The 12,185-nt window shown below is 43.2% G+C and overlaps 1 protein-coding gene across 1 annotated transcript in view; it reads left to right on the plus strand.

Moving 5' to 3' along the window:
* LOC132378055 (interleukin-17 receptor C-like) overlaps nt 1–12,185 on the plus strand; it is a 97,015-nt gene that overhangs the window by 68,163 nt on the left and 16,667 nt on the right.

A 12,185-nucleotide genomic window follows, 5' to 3' on the forward strand; every position in this document is an offset into this window, starting at 1 on the left:
CAATGTCCTGCTGTAACCACTGACAGCCCTCCACACTATCCAAAACACCTCCAACCTTTGTCATCAGCAAACTTACTAAACCATCCTTCAACTTCAGATCATTTATAAAAATCATGAAGTGTAAGGCTCCCAGAACAGATCCCAGAGGCACTCTGATGGTGACTGACCTCCATGCAGGATATGACCCGTCTACAACCACTCTTTGCCTTCTGTGGGCAAGCCAGTTCTGGATCCACAAAGCAAGGACCCTTGGATCCCATGCCTCCTTACTTTCTCAATAAGCCTTGCATGGGGTAACTTATCAAATGCCTTGCTGAAATCCATATACACTACATCTATTGTTCTACCTTCATCAATGCGTTTAGTCACATCCTCAAAAAATTCAATCAGGCTCATAAGGCATGACCTGCCCTTGACAAAGCCATGCAGACTATTCCTAATCATATTTTACCTCTCCAAATGTTCATAAATCCTGCCTCTCAGGATCTTCTCCATCAACTTACCAACCACTGAGGTAAGACTCACTGGTCTATAATTTCCTGGGCTATCTCTACTCCCATTTTTGAATAAAGGAACAACATCCGCAACCCTCCAATCCTCCGGAGCCTCTCCCGTCCCCATTGATGATGCAAAGATCATCGCCAGAGGCTCAGCAATCTCCTCCCTCGCCTCCCACAGTAGCCTGGGGTACATATCATTAGGTCCTGGCGACTTATCCAACTTGATGCTTTCCAAAAGCTCCAGCACATCCTCCTTCTTAATATCTACATGCTCAAGCTTCTCAGTCTGCTGCAAGTCATCATTACAGTCACTGAGATCCTTTTCCATAGTAAATACTGAAGTAAAGTATTCATTAAGTACCTCTGCTGTTTCCTCTGGTTCCATACATACTTTCCCAATGTCACACTTGATAGGTCCTATTCTTTCACATCTTATCCTCTTGCTCTTCACATACTTGTAGAATGCCTTGGGGTTTTCCTTAATCCTGCCTGCCAAGGCCTTCTCATGGCCCCTTCTGGCTCTCCTAATTTCCTTCTTAAGCTCCTTCCTGCTAGCCTTATAATCTTCTAGATCTCTATCATTACCTAGTTTTTTGAACCTTTCGTAAGCTTTTCTTTTATTCTTGACTAGATTTATTACAGCCTTTGTACACCCTGGTTCCTGTACCCTACCATAATTTCCCTATCTGATTGGAATGTACCTATACAGAACTCTACACAAATATCCCCTGAATATTTGTCACATTTCTTTTGTACTTTTCCCTGCGAACATCTGTTTTCAATTTAAGCCTCCAATTTCCTGACTGATAGCCCCATAATTCCCCTTACTCCAATTAAACACTTTTCTAGCTTGTCTGTTCCTATCTCTCTCCAATGCTATTATAAAGGAGATAAAATTGTGATTACTATCTCCAAAATGCTCTCCCACTGAAAGATCTGACAGCTGACCAGGTTCATTTCCCAATACCAGATCAAGTACAGCCTCTCCTCTTGTAGGCTTATCGACATATTGTGTCAAGAAACCTTCCTGAACACACCTCACAAACTCCACCCCATCTAAACCCTTGGTCTAGGGAGATGCCAATCAATATTTCGGAAATTAAAATCTCCCATCATGACAACTCTTATTATTACACCTTTCCAAGATCTATTTCCCTATCTGCTCCTCGATATCCATGTTACTATTAGGTGGCCTATAAAAAACACCCAGTAAAGTTATTGACTCCTTCCTATTCCTGACCTCCACCCACAGAGACTCCATAGACAATCCCTCTATGGCGTCCACCTTTTCTGCAGCTGTGACACTATCTCTGAACAACAGTGCCACACTCCCACCTCTTTTGCCTCCCTCCCTGTCCTTTCTGAAACATCTAAAACCCAGCACTTGAAGTAACCATTCCTGTCCCTGAGCCATCCAAGTCTCTGTAATGGCCACCACATCATATCTCCCAGTACTGATCCACGCTCTGAGCTCATCCACTTTGTTCACAACACTCCTAGCATTAAAATAGACGCATCTCAAGCCTTCGGTCTGACTGCGTCCCTTCTCTATCACCTGCCTATCCTCCCTCTCGCACTGTCTCCTAGCTTTCTCTATTTGTGAGCCAGCCACTTCTTCCTCCATCTCTTCAGTTCAGTTCCCACTCCCATCAATTCTAGTTTAAACTCTCCCCAGTAGCCTGAGCAAACCTCCCCACCAGGATATTGGTCCCCCTGGGATTCAAGTGCAACCTGTCCTTTTTGTACAGGTCACACCTGCCCCAAAAGAGGTCCCAATGATCCAGAAATCTGAATCCCTGCCCCCTGCTCCGACCCCTCAGCCACACATTTATCCTCCATCTCATTCTATTCCTATTCTCACTGTCGTGTGGCACAGGCAGAAACCCTGAGATTACCACCTTTGAGGTCCTGCTTCTCAACTTCCTTCCTAACTCCCTGTAGTCTTTTTTCAGGACCTCCTCCCTTTTCCTACCTATGTCATTGGTACCAATACGTACCACAACCTCTGGCTGTTCTCCCTCTCACCACAGCATATCTTGGATGCAACCGGAAACATCCCGGACCCTGGCACCTGGGAGGCAAACTACCATCCGAGTTTCTTTCATGTGTCCACAGAATCGTCTATCTGACCCCCTAATGAGTCCCGTATCACTGCTGCCATCCTCTTCCCTTTCCTACCCTTCTGAGCCATAGGGCCAGACTCTGTGCCAGAAGCACGGCCACTGCCGCTTCCCCCAGGTAGGCTGTCCCCCCCAACAGTACTCAAACAGGAGTACTTATTGTCATTGGGTACAGCCACAGGGGTACTCTCTAGCACCTGACTCTTCCCCTTCCCCCTCCTGACTGTTACCCACTTGTCCATCTCCCATGGCCCCGGTGTGACCCCCTGTCTGTAACTCCTCTCTGTCACCTCCTCGCTCTCCCTGACCAGGCGAAGGTCATCGAGCTGCATCTCCAGTTCCCTAACTCTGTCCCTCAGGAGCTGCAACTCAACACACCTGGTGCAGATATGGCCGTCCAGGAGTCTGGGAGACTCCAGGACTCCCCACTTCTGACACCGAGCACAGAAAACTGGCCTCACACACCACACTTCCTACCTCGCCTCATCCCGTTACAGCCTAAGCCTGTTGAGCCAAAGCACCGTCACTCTGCTGCCCGCTCTGACACTACCCGCTGGATATGGTGGCCTCCTTTTTAAACCTTTCTTGCTCTACTGGCTGATGTCACATGCCTGTGTAGTCTCACCTTTCTTTAACCTGAGTAGTTAAAAATCTCCTTTCGCTCTGAAAAATCAGTAGTTCAGTGCAGCCTTCTTTCTCCAAAGTAAAAACCGTTGAAGATTCCTTGCCTTTTTAAACATTTCGCACTCTACTGGCTGACGACACGCACCAGGGCAGTCTCGCCTCACTTTAACTCAAGTAGTAAACTTCACTCCGAAAAATCAGCCGTTCACTCCAGCCTTCTTACTCTGAATGTTGGTTAGCTTTTCTTATTAAAGTTCAAGTTTAATGAATGACCAGAAGTTAAATTCCTCAATTGCTTTGAAGAGTTTCAAAGTCATGTTTCTGAGTTAATGATTTGGACTTAGCTTGTCCATATTTTAATCACTACCCCACCACAGGAAAACAAAATGAGTGTTACAAGTAAATTAAGCTGTGGTTCCGCACATCAGTATAAGAGTGCAATCCAATTTCTACACATGACTTTTTACAAGTTTAACCAGGATGAGGAAAGATGTTTGATCCATTTTGGCATACTTAGTGTAGCAGTGTATAAGTTACTCCAATGTTCGTGGACTTCTGCTGCTGCAGCCCATCCACTCTGAGGTGTTGTGTGCTCAGAGATGCTCTTCTGCACACCACTGTTGAGTTACTGTTGCCTTGTTCCACTCCGGCCATTCTCCTCTGACCTCCCACATCAACAAAGCAAGTTCACTCACACAACTACTGCTCACTGGATTTTTTTTTTTTTTTTTGCACAATTCTCTGTAAATTTTGCACAAATTCTCTGTAAATTCCCAGGAGATCAGCAATTTCTAAGATACTTAAACTACCCCTTTTGGCATCAAAATTATTCCACACTCAGTCACACTTCTTCCTCATTCTGATGTTGGTCTGAACCACAACAAAATCTCTTGACCATTACTGCATGTTTTAATGCATTGAGTTACTGCCACATGATTAGCTGATTAGATATTTGCATTAACAGGCAGGTGTACATGAATACTTAGTAAAGCGGCCACTCAGTGTATATGAGTTTCAGTATCTCATTTTAAAATAATTTCTCCGTGAAGTAGATATCTCTGCTATGCTTGACCTTATTCCTTTTACTATGTGATTCCAATACCTTTGTATTTACCTTCTGTATATTATTAACAGTTTTGTAAATTTCCATTACATTACCGCTTCTTCTGCCCTTCACCATACCTTACATTCTAAACCTGGGGTCACCTTGTAATTGCATCTTCCAAAAGTTCAATGTCTCCTCTCTGTCCTATGTTATAATTCAAATGTCAATTTGCTGATAGCCCAAATTGGACAAAGAGTTTAATTTTTCATTGAAGATCTACCCTGGGCCAACCAACTGGCTGGAGTGTTCAAGGTCATCTTCAATCTTTCACAGGTGCAGTCAGAGATGCCCATCTGCATCAGAAGGATAACTATAATTTACCAGAGCCCAAAAAGAACAGGGAGAGCTGCCTCAAGAAGTTTCACCCACTTGCACTTACATCTATTGTGATGAAGTTCTTTGAGAGGTTGGTCTTGGCCAGAATCAACACCTGCCTAAGCAAGGACCTGGACCTTCTGCAATAGATCTACAGCAGATGCCATCTCTTTGACTCTTCACTGGGCTTCTCCACCTACGTCAGGCTGCTGTTTATTAATTACAGCTCAGCTTTCATACAATCATACCCTCAGTTCTAATCAACAAGCTCCAAAACCTGGGCCTCTATACATCCCTCTGCAAATGGATCCTCAACTTCCTCAGCAGAAGTGTGGATCAGAAATAAAATTTCCTCCTCACTGACAATCAACACTGGTGCACCTGCTCTACTTTCTAGGCACAGCTCAAACACCAACTATAAATTTGCCAATGACACAACTATTGTTGGCAGAATTTCAGATGATGATGAGAAGGCTTACTGGAGTGAGGTTGAGTGGTGTCATAATGACTTTGCAGTCAACATCCATAAAACAAAGTAATTGGTGGTGGACGTCAGGAAGGGGAAGTCGAGGGAACACACACCAGTCCTCATCAAGGGATCAGCAGTGGAAAGAGTGAGCAGTTACAAATTTATGGGTGTCAATATCTCTAAATACTTATCTCGGGTCCAACATATTGATGGAATTACAAAGGAGGCATGATAGTGACTATATTTCATTAGGAGTTTGAAGGTCCTGGTATGTCACCAATGATTCTTGCAAATTTCTACAGCTGTGCTGTGGAGAGAATTCTAACTGGTTGCATCACCATCTGGTATGGAGGGGCCACTGCACAGGATCAGAAAAAGCTGCAGGAAGTTGCGAACCCAGCCAGCTCCATCATGAGCACCAGCCTATCCAGCATTGAGCAGAGCTTCAATAGGCAATGCGTCAAAATGCAGCATTCATCATTCATTATCCCCATCACTCAGGACATGCCTTCTTCTCATAACTTCCATCAAGAAGGAGCTACAGTAGCCTGAAGACTTCATCTACTCTTCATCCACTTCATCAATATTTCAGAACCAACTTCATCCACTCTACCATCAGATTTTTGAATTAACCCATAAGCACTACCTCACTATTTTCCCTCTCTATTTGCACTACTTATTTAATTTATATATATTTTATTATTGTATATACTTATTATAAATTATAATTTTTATTATTATGTATTATATTGTACAGCTGCTACAAAACAACAAAGTTCATGCCATATGTCAGCGATATAAAATCAGGTTCTGATTATAATTAATTATTCTTTTGGATACATTGATCTGATCATCCCCAGGATGCTGAGGCAAATTTAGTTTCAAGTCAAGTTCAAGTTTATTGTTGTCATAGGGGTTAACACAAGGCTTTATAGTACAGGTGACCCAGGTTCAATTCCTGACACTACCTGTAAGGAATTTGTTAACTCTCTCCATGACTGCAGCGTGGGTTTCCTCTGGGTGCTCCAGTTTCCTCCCACAGTCCAAAGACGTGCCAATCAGTAGGTTAATTTGTCATTGTCCCGTGATTAGGCTAGGATTAAATCAGAGGTTGCTGGGGCATGTGACTCGAAGGTTGGAAGGGCCAATTCTGCGCTGGATCTCAATAAGTGAGTAAAAATTAGCATCTTGCAGCAGCAACACAGTACAACACAAGGATAAACATGAGTTAACATAAACCTAATTTAACGTAGATTATACAAAATTTACACAGCATCTTCATGTGCGAATTGAACAACAAAATAAATGACCCTAGTTCAAGATTGATTGAAGCATTTGATAAGACAAATAGAAAGGTATACTGGACAATCCTGTCAACACTGGGATGCCCACATAGTTTGTCAACCTCATCTGCCTTTTTCCTGACAGTATGACTGGCCAAGTCCTCTCAAACAGAGACACTTTACAACTATTTAATATTTCAAACTGAGTAAAGCAAGGGTGTGTGCTGGCCTCTGTGACATTCAGCTTTTTCTTCACATATGTGCTGAACCATGCAATCGAAGACTTCAAACATGGTGTCTATTTGATGTGCAGACTTGATGGATTCCTCTTCGACCTTTATCATGAGAGTGCCAGAACAAAGATTGTCAAAAAACTCATTCTTGTAGCCCTCTATGCTGACAACTGTGCTCTGATGGCTCATCCTGAGTTTGCCCTTCTGCCGAAACCTTGTGTCTCTTTGGTCTTACCGTAAGCCTAAGCAAGACAGAAGTCCTATTTCAACCTGCTCTTGGATCAGCTACTACCACTATCAAGGGGACAAGACTGAGAACAGTGGAAGAGTCCCAGTATCTCGGCAGTGTCATTTATAGTGATGGCTCATAGGACAGAGAAATCAGACCCAGGATTTGCAAGGACAGCCAGAGCCTTGGTTGACCATGATCACATGTGTTGAACCAGTAGAACATCTGCCTGTCCACAAAACTAAAGGGATACGAAGCTGTTGTCCTCAGCAATCTCCATAATGGATGTGAAACCTGGACCATACACAGAAGAAATCTCAAAATGCTAAAGGGATTCCATGTGCGTAGTCTGAAGTCAAAGCTTGGCATCCGTTGGAAGGACTGGGTCACAAACCCAGAGGTCCTCAGCAGGGCAGGGACCACGAGTGCTGAGACCATGACTGTAAATGCACAACTTTGGTGGACAGTACTGGTCACATGTGTGAAGCATTCCTGAATCCCCAGCAGCTGAGCACCAGGAATCAAGGCAGGCCCCGTAAGAGGTTCAAAGACTGTTTAAAAGCTAATGTTGCGCATGCTGGACTTGTACCAAAATGGCTGGAACAGAGTACGGAAGACTAGAGCGGCTGGCAAGCCTTGGGAAGAACTGCTCATAACAACCTGGAGGAGAGATAGCAAGCAGTACTAATAACCACCGGATGAAGAAGGGAGACAAAAGCAACAGCGGCACTTCCAGACCCAGCTCAGTTTCCATGTCCTCGTTGCGGACGGCTAAGTCATTCAGCAGCCACCTACAAAAACACAACAGAACTGCACAAACTTGACTCATCATCAGATACAATAGACAACAACCAGTGCAAGATTGAAAGAGATGGTCCAAGGTATTCTTAAGGTTTTTTTAGGTTAGTTGATGTCAGTGGAGAGATAGATATCTGAAGGAGATTTTTGCACCTTCATTAGGCTTTGGTGAAATGCCTGAAGAATGGAAGATAACTATTTGAAAGGACAACAACTATAATCCTGAAAACTATGGACCATTGAGCTCTACGTCAGTGACAGAGAAGTTGGAGAAGATTCTAAGGGAATACATCTAAGGTTGATTAGAGATGACAGGATTGTTTAGGAGGAGTCAGCATGTTTTTGTGCAAAGGAGGTTGTGTCTCACAAATTTGATTGAGTTTTTTGATAAGGCAGCTTAAAAATGTTGAAGCCAGAGTGGTAGACATGGTTTAAATGGACTTCTCTTTCAGTTTTTGACAAGGTTCTGCTTGGTAGGCTAGTCTAGAGAGTTAAAGCATGGGGTATCGAAGGTATGCCAAAAATCAAGATCAACAACTGGCTTGGTGATAGGAGGCAGAGGATAATAGTGCATGTGTACTTCTGCAGCTGGAAGTGAAAATTCATAACATTGGTGTATTGCAGGGATCAGTGCTGAGACTTGTTGTTTATAAGGCTCTGACATCCACCATCAGGAAGTGCTTCAAGACACTGGCCATGGCATGCATTAACTCCAGCCTCCCAGACAATTCAATCCAATGCAATTCACCCATCACTAAAACAGGTCTCTGGCTGACACCATCTCCCTAGCCCTATTCTCATATCTGGACTATCAGGACAGTAAAGGTACCTACATCAGACTATTGTTTATTGACTACAGCTCCACCTTCAATATTTTAATTCCAAGCAAACTCATTACCAAACTCCTAAACTTGGGACTCAACCCCACCCTTTGGAACAAGATCCTTGACTTGCTGACCTACAGACCCTGATCAGTAAGGATCAGCAGCAACACCTTCACCATAGTTACTCTCAACAATGGCTTCCCACAAGTCTGTGTCCTCAGCCCCCTACTCTACTCCCTGTGCAAACACAACTACGTGGCCAAATTTCGCTCAAACTCCATCTGCAAGTTGTATGGGCTGTATATCAAATAATAATGAGTTAGAGTCCAAAACAGAGATACAAAGCCTAGTGACATGACAACAACCTTTCCAACCATGTCAGGAAAACAAAAGAGCTGGTCATTGACTTCAGGAAGCGAGGGCAATGAGCATACTCCTGTGGACATTAATAGGTTGAGATCATTGAGTTTCATGGTCCTGGGAGTGAACGTCACCAACAGCCTGTCCCAGTCCAACACTTAGATGCCATGGCTAATAAAATTCACCAAAGACATTTGGCATGGCCCCTTTGATGCCCACCAATTGTTATCAATGCACCATAGAAAGGAAGCTATCTTGGACGTGTAACAGCTTGGTATGGCAGCTGCTTTGCCCATGACCACAAGAGGGTGCAGGAGGAGACGCAGCTCAGCACATCACTGCAGCCAGCAGCATCCAGCACCCACCCTCCATGGACTGTCCGCTCTTCCCACTGCATCAGAAAAGCATCCTGGACACTCTCCCCTTCACCCTCTCACTGGGCAAAGGATAATAAAGCCTAAAAACATGTCCCACCAGCCTCAAGAAGCATTTCTATCCTGCCGTTCAAAGACTATTGAATGACTCCTTATAGTATGATATGGACACTTGAACTCACAAAACTACTCTATGACCCTCCACCTAACTGCTGGCCTGCACTGCACTTCCTTTGTAATATAACTCTTTATTCTGCTCTCTGTTATTGATTTACTTTTCTGCTGCTTTAGTGTGCTGTTGTGATGGATTGATCTGTGTGGATAGTATACAAGATATAGTTTTATTGTACCTTGGTATATTTGACAATAATGAACCAATTTACAAATATAAATGAGTTGGATGAGAATTGGTATGTTCAGTTCATTTGCAGATCAGATGGATGTCAGTGAAGTCATAGATATTGGAATGCAGATTAGCTACAAAGTGGGGCACAATCGAAGCGGTTGAGGTGCGGTACTCTGATTCAATTTGCAGTAAAGCAGGTTTTGTAAAAGGCAGGGTGCTTAGGAGACAGGGTACTGAAGAAGGTGTTTGATATGCTTTCCATTGAGTATAGGAATTGGGATGTCATGTTGCAGCTGCATAAAACACTTGATATATTTTGTACAGGTCTGGTCACCTCATTGCAATGGTAGCATTAGAGAGAATGCAGAGGGGGTTGCCCGGATAGAGGGCTGTAACTATAAACAACAGTTGGATACACTGGGTTTATAATCACAGGAACTTATGAGGCTAAGGAGTGATTTGAGAGAGATTTATAAAATTGAGGGACATGGATAGGATAGAAAGTCAGAATCTTTTTGTCCAGATCTAGAGAGATTAGATCTCTGAAGGCTAGGTTCTTCTCACAGATGGTGGTGTTCATCTCGGGATGTGTTTTTGCCATTTGGTTAGGTACTTAGATGGGAAAGTCAGAGAAAGATCTGGTCCTAATGTAGGCATATGGGATTTACATAGAAGGCATTACTGGTGTGCACAAAGTGAGCGGTCAGAGCCCATTTCTATGCAATACAATTCTATAATATAGCACAATAGAATCAGTGAGGATAGCAAGCTGTTTCAAATTTATTCCTAGTATTTTTACCATTATTCATGAAACGCAAATATTTTCCTCTTTTATTTACTCTATTTGCTATTAGTGTTTACATTTCGGTTGCCATTGCACTGAATATTTACATTTCAGATTAAGTGTATTTGATGGGATTTAACAAATGTGCATGGGCTAGATGACCTAACACTGATAATTATTGCAAAGTATATGGAAGTGTAGCTAATGTAAACAGGAAGTACAATGTTCCTTTATCCATATAGTATCCTCATAATATAAATATTCCAAAGAGAATAAAAGAACAGACTTCATCAATGTTCTTCAAAGGGAAACTGAGGAGGGAGGTAGAGGGACAATGATAAAGGACACAAACTGAAGCGATCACAGAAGATGAACATATAGACTCTACTCCTCGTTCAGCTCATCTGTGCCTGAAATGCCCCTTTGTTATTGCTGGATCTGACCATTGCAATGCTCTCCTGGTCGGCCCCTTCATCAACATGAGGATATTAAAATCTCTGCCGGCCACACCACAGCTCACACCACACCTTCTTCTCTACTCTGTTGCTTGATCACAATGCCCTGTCATCTATCAATTCTGGCATGTTAAATTATCCTTGGTCTATAATCCTTCTATAACTGTTCCCCCTTACCCCTCCAGGGGCACCCAGCCTGGGGTTAATGGTAAGGCTCCATGGCATAAAAAACGTTGGGAAGCCCTGCTTCCCTCCCTTTTGCTACAACCACCTCTGGGCTGTAATGTGCTATGATTGTGACCTCTTCAAATTCTGGTTTTCCATGCACCAAGCTCTGGAGTTCTCCTCATAAATATATCCACCTCTTTATCTATTTAAAAAGTTTCTGAAAACATACCACTTCAACTGAGGTTTTGATTGCCCTAACTGCACATGTGACTCAGTTTCAATTTTATTTGCTCATAGGATGTACAGTAGGCCAGTGGGTGGAGAAATGGCAGATGGACATTCATCTGAGCAAGTGTGAGACATGCAGCATATTAGCTTTCACTGGTTGAGGCACTGAGTATACAGATGAGAAAGTAATGTTGCAGCTTTACTTTGAGCTGGGTAAGCTGCACTTTATGATGTGCAATTCTGGTTGGCACATGATAGGAAGGATGTGGAAGTTTTAGAAAGGGTGCAGAAGAGGTTTACCAGAATGCTACTGTGTAAGTAGAGGTTAGACAACTTGGATTGTTTTCTTTTGGACACTGGAGGCTGATTTTAGTTTATAAAATTATGAGAATTGTAGATCGGTTAGACAGAATCTTTTTTTCCAAGAGTAGAAATGTTAAATACTACTGGCTAGGTATTTAAGCTGAGAAAGGGGAAGTTGAAATAAGATGTATTGTGCTAGTTTTTTTTAGCACAGTGGGATGTGCTGGAGTAGTGATAGAAGCAGATATAGTAGCAGCACCTCAGAGCCTGTTAGACACTTGAATATGCAGGGACAGCGATCATGTACAGTGTATGTTAGACAGTAGCGGCACCTCAGAGCCTGTTAGACACTTGAATATGCAGGGACAGCGATCATGTACAGTGTATGTTAGACAGTAGCGGCACCTCAGAGCCTGTTAGACACTTGAATATGCAGAGACAGCGATCATGTACAGTGTATGTTAGACAGTAGCGGCACCTCAGAGCCTGTTAGACACTTGAATATGCAGGGACAGCGATCATGTACAGTTAAAAGATTTAGTTTAATTTGGTATTGTGTCTGGTACAGGCATATTATGCCAAAGAGCCTGTCCTGCGTTGTGTTCTTTGTTCTAGCGTGAAGCCCGGGGGGGGGGGGGGGGGTTGTCATCGACAACCCGCCCCTATA

This window comes from Hypanus sabinus, chromosome 19 (assembly GCF_030144855.1).
Source record: "Hypanus sabinus isolate sHypSab1 chromosome 19, sHypSab1.hap1, whole genome shotgun sequence".
NCBI classification, from domain to species: Eukaryota; Metazoa; Chordata; class Chondrichthyes; order Myliobatiformes; family Dasyatidae; genus Hypanus; species Hypanus sabinus.